We start from the raw sequence: 9547 nt of genomic DNA, 5'->3' as shown, positions 1-9547 counted from the left end.
AAGAGTAGAAGAAGGGTACTTACCTCCTTCTCTTTCTGCCTGTTGAGCCATTTCCGGTAGCAGTTGTGTGGTTCTAGCTCTTGCTAAACAGGGCTTTTGCTGTGGTTTCTAATTTTATCACCTGATCCAAGCTCCGGGGACCCAGTAACATCACCTTTTCCATTTGCTTCTACAGCTTACAAGGCAAAGAAGCTGCCTGCTATTGCTAAGCCCTAGGGTCCTCTGTCCACTATTTGGTTCAGAGCCCTTCATCTCCAGTGGAATAAATTCCTTGTATTACATTCGGTCCCATTGGAATTATTTGGAGTGGTTTCTGTTGTGTTGATTGGATGTCATTGAAGTACTTCATAGTCTGTTTCCTGCTGCCCTCTCTGGCTTCATGTGCCACCTTTCCCTACCAATTTCTGAGCTATAATCACATTATACTTTGTTATAGTTCCTGAAATGTGTTCCCCTTCCCTTCATCTGGATAACTCCTACTGATCCACAAAAGCTTAACTTTTTCTCCAAAACAGCCATTCAACCCTCCTGGACTATCCTAGGTGGCTGTCAGTTTTTCCCACGGAAGCCTCTCCTACCACCTGCCACGTTTTAACATAGTTGCTGAATAAGAAAACCAGCTTCGTGAGGGTGTGTGCCATAACTCCTTTTCATCACTGTCCCCACAGCTTCTGGTGCAATGCTTGATACAGACAGGATAGTCAAAAATATTTGAATGAATAAATAAGTGGAAAACGTCAAGTGAATTTCAATGTAAACTGCTATGGTCTGTCTGAATGTTTATATCTCTCCAAAACCCAAATGTTGAAACTTGGTCACCAAAATGATGGTCGTAAGAAGGTGGGGTCGGGGGGTGGATGGGTTTTGGGATTTGATTAGGTTACAGGGTAGAGTTCTCATTAATGAAATTTGTGCCCTAATAAAAGAGATTCAGAGAGCTGCCATGCCTTTACTACTATGTGAGAACATAGCTAGAAGGCACCACCTACAACCAGAGAGAGATCCACAACAGACACTGAATCTGCTGGCTCCTTGATCTTGGACTTCCCAGCCTCCAGAATTGTGAGACGTAAATTTCTGTTCTTCACATGCTACTCAGTTTATGGTATTTTGGTATGGGACTAATGCAGAAACCAGTGTTGGTGGCTGTAATTTTTTTCTGCAAAAACAAAGGTTGTGTTTTAAACTTCTAAAATTATTCTTTGTATGGTGGATTAAAATTTGTAAATTTCATTTTATGGTATCCGACAGAGTACCTTGATCCACATGTTCTTGCACCCATGATGCCTTAGGACTACCGCTGTCATCCATTTTTATTTCTTCATTCCCTGTCTTAGGCTTTGTTTTACTGATCCTTACTTTGGTGACTCATTTTTTTTTCTCCCACTGGCAAGTATGCAGAGCAAACAGTCACCCACTTCTAATGGACCTCACATTAATGAACAGATGTGCAAAAGAACAAGGACATTTTGGAGCCCATTCCTAATTCAAAAGTACATGAGAAAGTAATGAGACTTGCAGGAACTAAAAAACCAGCACTATTGACAATATATTTTGGGATAAAGAAAACTGCTTGATCTCCCTTATCATATCATATGGATAACTCTTTCTGAACTGCCCAAGTGGCTAGGGGTAGGTATGTGTATGCATGTGACAGACAAAGATGGAGATCAAAACAAAGACTGAGAGAGAAAGGGTTACTATTATTATCTTTTACTTAGTTTTATTCTTTATATTTACTATGCTTTTCTCTTGTGAAAAGAGGTGGAGATAGTGTAGTATAGTGCTAAGACTCTGAATTTTGGAAGTAGACAAAATGCTTTTGAATCTTATCTCCCTGCTAAACAATTAAGTGAACTGAGGAAAGTTACTAAACTGTGACGCATTATTTACTCATATGTAAAATGGGAAGTGTAATAACTAATGGGGTTGTTATTAAATCATACAAAGGTTGTAGGCTGGCCACAGTGGCTCATATCTGTAATTCCAGCAGTTTGAGAGGCTGAGGCGGGCAGATTACCTGAAGTCAGGAGTTGGAGAAACCCCTTCTCCATTGAAAATACAAAAATTAGCCAGGCATGGTGGTGGACGCCTCTAATCCCAGCTATTTGGAAGGCTGAAGCAGGAGAATCGCTTGAACCCGAAAGACAAAAGTTGCAGTGAGCTGGGACTGCGCCATTGCACTTCAGCCTGGGCAGCAAGAGTGAAACTCCACTCAAAAAAACAAAAAAAGTTGTAATATGTAATGTCAAACCTTAAAATGTCCTACAATATTAGTATGACTAGAAAATAGTCCCATTTAAAGGCTCAAAGTGAGTAGCATGGAGAAAAGGCTGAATAGCCATCTCATTTATTGGCTGCCAAGGAATAAATGAAATTGGAAAAGCATCCAGCAAGAGACTTTTCACCTATGAGTTTTTAGATCATAATAGCTTATAATACTGAAATTTATCTCAGGTGACAAACGTGCAAGTAACTTTATAGTGTCTTTCATAGATATAGAAGAAGGACTGGGCTTGGTCTGTATGGCTCTAAGAGGCAGTACTGGATCTGGGATGTTCGGTGCAATGTGGATTCCAGAGGAGCATGAGTATTAGCTGAAAAACGCAGGATGGGGATGTTTTCTGTTGGCTTAGAGCCCCTGTAAAGTTTAAACTCTGAGGAGCACTTCTATCCCGGTTTCCGTCTGTCTGTGCCCTGCCCACAGCAGCCACATGCTATGCTCTGATGTATGGATGGTACAGGATCCCTGTGTGTTGGCTCAGAAAATCAATGGTGGCTTATCTGGGACAGAATGAACCACTCATGATAACACTTCTAGGTACTAGAGTCTAAACTAATTATTTTACATTAATTTTCTAAGTGAAACCTTCCTGCTATCAAGCAGAGTTTTGGGTCTTGATTCAAACTAAATTTTCTCCTCTGAAAAGTTACTAGCGGAAGAAACATTTCATATTACATACACACTGCCATTTTTCTAAAGCAGTGATATGAAGTTGGAAATAAGAGTTATGCCTTGATGAAAAGACATTCTGTCTTTTTTTATTTTCAGCTGTGGCAATAGTTCATATTTTGATGTCTGATTCACTGCCTGGTACCATACCCCTTAGTCTCTTCAGCTTTGGGGTGCTCATCCTCAATCCCCTTTCTTAGAGATAATTTTTTTCTTCTGAGGATTAATTCTTTCTTTCTGAGGCAGAGCTGTTTTGCTCATAAAGTATCCCATAGAGTAAATACTCATCTGCTATGGAGAAGGAGCCTAATAAAGCCTTGCTCTTCTTGTTCAGAGAGCAAGAAGAGGCAGGCACATAAACCTTTCCCCCACCACATGCTCACAAAGTTTGAAATCTCCATCTAACCAACTTACAAGGCAGCCAAATAAGAACAAGTGAGGAGCTTAACTGAAACTTTTTAAGAAAAGTCACCCTTCCACTGTGGCTATTTGCACTGACATCTCACAGTCCAGACATGCCATTCAGGGCTAGAGGAGGGTCCCAGCTTTTCCAAAAGGAAATCTATCTATTAAAATTGGCCACACAAGTAGAAGGTAACAGAAACAGAAATGATCTTAATGGTGCATTAAGTCTCAAATTACTTGAGGTTACTTATCAGAGCTCAGTTGTATGACTTTCACAGTGCAGATTTCCGATTTCACACTCTCTGGGTTGGAGTGCCATTTAGAATTCAAATTTTCTTACAGAAAATGCAAAAATCAAAGCAGATTCACACATGGCAATTTACCAGCTAAGCCTTTTCATTTCAGATTTCCAATTTGCTTTCTGCTCAATTCTCTGACAAACGAGGCCACTTGGGATGGAACCTGTAGTGATAACATCATTAATGTCATCATCATCATCGCTGCCACTGAATATTTTTATTATTGTCATCATTACTATTGTTATTTAGCCCAGGAATTAGCACTGCAAAGGGTTCGTTCTAAAATGATAACCAGTCTAGGAGGCAGGTGGAAATGCCAGGACTCTGAAATGCACAGTTCAAACCACCCGCACTATAGGTTAGGTCTTAGCAATCTACAGCTTAACCGTAAGGCTATACCTAGAAACTTAAGCTATCTGAAGGCTGAGTACACTTTGCAGCGAGCATATATAGAGGCATGCGTTTTTATTCCCACTCAATAATAAAATGTGTTCATGCTCTATAAATCCTGATTTCCTTCTTTTATGGGCAGATGGATGTTGTGGTTAAAGACACAGGCCTGGGACTCAGATTCAGGATAGTTTGTGCCTTGCTCTGCCATCGACTTAATTTTTTTAATGTTCACTTTTCTTATGTGTCAAATGTAAATAATAATTAACATTGTTGGGAGGCTTGATGGAGGTAAAACATGCAAAAGTACTTGACATATTTCAGAATAAATGCTTCATATATTCTAGTTCTTTGCTTTATTAAACTGATCCAGTGTGGGTAAGTGATCTTGAACATTCTGTGATGACCGAATGTATATTCTTATTGAATGTACTTAGTGTGTATGTATCTCATAGATAGGATTTAACTTGTAATCAGATAAATTAAGACACAATATTCTCTTGATATTTAAAGCTGAGATCCTTATAAATATAACAACAGTAAACAACATGAGGGTAAACAGGAAACATACCAGGATTCTTGGCTATTAATTTTCTTAAGATTTTGTGTGTGAGAAAAGTGGAGTGAGTACATTTTGAGAACTATGGCAGCCTGATGTATTGGAGAGTCAGTCTGGTTCACTGCTTCGAGGTAGGTCATACATTTATATTCTGTTCTGTTATTTACTAGCTCCATGACCCTGGGCAAATCACTTGGACTTTCTGAGCCCTTGCATTCTCGTGAAAAAAAAAAATACCTGCTTCATAGGAACTGGGATAACAAATAAATTAGGCAATTGAATCCTGAGCCCCTGATACAATGCTACACATCTTGTAGATGTACAAAAATATTCATGAACGAAGTCAAGGTTATTAGTAAGTGGGATATGGGAAATAACCTTTAAAAAACATCCCTAAGACAAATGGGGTTTAGAATCAGAGTGTGGGAAAGTAATAAGACAGATGCAGAAAACAAAGCTGTGTTGTGGTTTGTGATTTTCTAGTTAGTTCTTAATCCCACTAAATTGCCTTTCTCAACAATAGCAATAACAACTAAACAATTGCATCTTTGGTTTTCATAATATATTTTGTTTTGATCTTTCATTTTTGTTTGTTCAAGTAAGCCAGGTCATTTAATTTTTTTTAAATCTAAGAACATTGTATTATTTTAATCCTCCAACTCTAAAAAAATTTGAAACAAGCAAGTTTGAGACATTCCTTTAACTCCAAATATAACTTAGATTAATTTCTTGAGATCAGATGAGATGGTTGCAGAGAGACAAAGGCTTAATGTAAGACAAAAAAATGAGAATGTGTGTGGAATATTATTGAGGGAAGAATTTTGGAGTTGAGACTCTAGCAGTGCCTCAACTGAATCATAAGCAAAAATACCTAGTGACCAATGAGAATTCAAACTCTGACCCACCATGAAATCCTAGGGTGTAGAACTGGGAATCGTCTGTCACAGACATCATTTATAACATGCTTACCGAACCATGAATATACCTCAAACCATGCCAGAAGTTCAGCACAGTCTCATGAATTTCTGTTTCCTCTAGAAGCCTGAAAGTTAAGATGCCCAACCCAGATCACCCATAGAAGTCATAGAAACTGGTGCTGGGATTGCTAAGGGGAAGGATGTGGGGAACCAGCTCTTGATCTGCCCCCTGAGCAAGACCTTAGAATTTGCCCAATATTTCAGAGAGTAATTCTTTTAAATAGTCTTTATTTTTTAGAGTAGTTTTAGATCCAAAGCAAAAGTGACTGGAAGGTACAGAGAATTTTCATATATTTCCAGTGCCACACATACACAGCCTCCTCCATCATCAACATTTACCAGAAGAGTAGTTCAGTTGTGATAATTGATGAGGCAACATTGATACATCGTTAGAGCATGATGTGTTCATATTGAAAACTCATGGGACACCAGACCTGACTCAGTCATTATATTGCTGCGTGACATTGGGGAATCTATTTATCTTCTCTGAATGCTAATCTTCATCTGGAAAATGTAGAAAAATATTATTTATACACAGCATTGTTACTAAGTGAACTTGAATTATAAGTGATAACAGGACATATGTATTTGTTATTTTTAAACAGCACTGTTGGTAGAGTGGGTGTATGTAAAAGAGGGAAGGGTGGTGGGTGTTTATTGGTTTTGTGTTGTTTTGTTGGTTGCTGTGGATCCCGTGAGTGTGAGTGTGGGCTACTAGGTAAGGTCAGCACTCTCGCAGTGTGGGGACAGACGTTAGTGAAAAGCCTTCTGGTCTGGCTCCCCAGGAGCTCTGGTGTGTGATGGGGTTGAAGAGGAGCTTGGAGGAGCAATGGCGCACATGATGATTACTTTCATGTATTAATTAGGCACTCTGTGATAATTAATTTTATGTGTCAATGTCTAGCCAGATTTGACTAAACATTATTTCTAGGTATCTATGAGTGTGTCCTCAGTGAGCTCAGCATTGGAATTGGTGATCTGAGTAAAGCAGAGGGCACTACCCAGTGTGGGTAGGGATCAACCAATTTGGCTAGGTCACAAATAGGACAAAAAAGCTGAAGAAGGGAGAATTTACTCCTTTCCCCTGCCTAAGTGATTGAGGAAGGCTTTCAGTCTCCTCCTGCCCTTAGATTAGAACTCACACCGTAGGCTGTCCAGTTCTCAGGCATTTAGGCCTAGACTGTAACTATAGCAACTACTCTCCGGAGCCTCCACCTTGCCAGCCACTTGCAGATTACGGGACCTGTCAGTTTCCACAACTGTGTGAGCTAGTTTATTTTCACACACACACACACACACACACACACACACACACACACCCTTGCTGTCAATACCATTGACTCTACTTTTAAAATCAAGTAACTTCTTGAAGACTACATATCATAGTCTTCATACTATAGACTATATGCTATAGTTTTTACACTATAGTGTCTAAATTATTGTGTAAAGCATAATACATTCTTATATAACTTCAAGTATTTCCCTATGGTAAACAAGATGCTGCCATTTTACTGAAATGTTCTGTACCAACTCATAATTCTTTGAGCACATGTCTCTTCCTCTCTATATCTGCTCTGTATCCTGATTAAGTTAAGGATAATGTCTCAGAAATTTCCTATGGTTTAACGCTTATCACAATGTCATTTCCTTTTTTCTTCATGTGTATATACATGTGTTTGATTTCAGTCTTGATTTTACCTCTTTTAGGCCTGTTTCTTCTGTTACTATGATGTGTGCTTGCAATACGAGAAAAGAAATCATGTTCGTCTCCTGTCCTCTATCTCCACGGCCCTGGTGACCATATGGGACATAAGGCAAACCCACAAGGAGTGTGTGTCGACCTGGTGTCCATAATGGTGTATTAGAGTTCTCCAGAGGAACAGAACCAATTAAAAATATATATGTAACATATAATTATATGTAACACTCTGTACTATATATATATATATATATATATATATATATCTCATATATACTACATACCATATTTTATATGTATATAACGATTATATATTATTTATATATAAGAGGAAACTTATTACAGTAATTGGCTTATGTGATTATAGACTAAGAAGTCCCACAATCTGCCATGTGCAAGCTGGATACCCAGGAAACCTGGTGGTGTGATTCGGTCTGAGTCTCAAGGCTTAAGAACCAAGGGAGACAGTCTGAGAGCAAGAGAAGATGATATGAGATGTTCCAGCTCAAACAGAGAGGCAGAGAAAAAGGGGGAAACTCCTCCCTCCTTCACCTTTTGTTCCACGTAGGCCTTCAATGAATTGGATGATGCCATTCCACACTAAAGAGGGCAAGCTGCTTTCCTGGGTCTACCAATTCAAATGCTCATCTCTTTGGGAAACACCATCATAGACACGCTAAGAAAGGATGTTTAATTTGGGTATGCTGTGTCACCCACATAGACATATAAAATTAACTATTGCAGATGTAGTTACTGCTTCTGAAAGTGAGGTATGGTTGAAAGCACCAGCCTTAGTCCATAGAGGACAGGCTATTCAGAACCAAAAAACACCAAGGGCTGATTATGACACCTCGGGTAACACTTACTTCCATTCCACAGCTGAAGGAGGATGTGAAGCAGGACTACTTTTTACTTAGATTGCTTGTTCTGGGAGTGCTTTTTTTGATGGGGACACTGGTAAGTACAATCCAATGGCTAAAGCTAAGTAAGTGGCTAAGTAAGAGTTGATGTTCTGTGTTATTTACAGACATCAAATCTTACTTAGCTACTTACGTAGGACAACACCAATTTTAGTCCTTGCTAACTTATGCAGTCTGAAGCTCAACTTCCCAACATGATAATTTATATTTTATTTGAAACCCCATAACATATTATTTATGTATTCAATTGATGAATAAGAAAGATTTTAATTATTATTGGCTGGAATATTCAGGCAAACTTTAAGTTGGAGGCTGAACTTGAGCAGTGAAGATTTTGAAATTTGACTAAGAAGAAGATATGAGGTGGATAGTTAACAAGTGAAAAACACAATTAACAGTATGCAAATTGGTGCAATGATGCTGTTTTTAGGGAAATGTGCCTTATGTCTGGAGTATATAATTGGGTTGATTTCAGTAAAATTTGAGTTGTTTTCAGATTAGAAAAAAGTGACATCTACTTCTAGCACTATGATAAAATAGATACCTTAACAGACTGTTCTAATAAAAACAATTTAAAATACTGGGTTAAAAAATGTATTCTTGGGTAGAGAAGAAAATTAAAAATCTTCAGATTCCAAAAACTATTTAAAAGTGGAAACCCAGAACAGTAAACAACTTTACTAGTGACCTTGTGTCTGCTTTTTTGTGACCTTATGGTCTAGGATATATGGTTTAAAAGAAAACAAACAAACAAACAGAAACCTACTCTAAACTTCAAATGAGAGTACAGTAGGGGAGTCCACATAATGTTATCGCAGTGGACCAGAAGTAAGTTACTTCTCTGTGTATACTCAAAAACTTCAGGTATAGGTATAGTTAGACACAAATATTCTTACTATGTTTGAATTAATGAATTAAAGAAATAATTTATGTCTAGGCCTTTGGTGCTGAGTAAAGAGGAAAACAATTTCCTTTTGGAATAAGTAACACTTATTCCATAAGCTAACACTAATGTGGGCTTACAGTCCCCTGTTATGTTGGCAGGGTAGTAACTAAAACCATAGGCTAAGAATTTATGTTAAAGTTGTTCTGAGTTGATATGATTCTTAAGAACCTGGAAGGGCCGGGCGCGGTGGCTCACACCTGTAATCCCAGCACTTTGGGAGGCCGAGGCGGGTGGATCACGAGGTCAAGAGATCGAGACCATCCTGGTCAACATGGTGAAACCCCGTCTCTACTAAAAAAACTACAAAAAATTAGCTGGGCATGGTGGCGCGTGCCTGTAATCCCAGCTTCTCAGGAGGCTGAGGCAGGAGAATTGCTTGAACCCAGGAGGCGGATGTTG

This window comes from Sapajus apella, unplaced genomic scaffold (assembly GCF_009761245.1).
Source record: "Sapajus apella isolate SASKATOON/1434 unplaced genomic scaffold, GSC_monkey_1.0 scaffold107, whole genome shotgun sequence".
In the NCBI taxonomy this organism is placed as follows: Eukaryota; Metazoa; Chordata; class Mammalia; order Primates; family Cebidae; genus Sapajus; species Sapajus apella.
The sequence above is the reverse complement of the archived record's forward strand: the minus strand, read 5'-3'. Positions refer to the sequence as shown.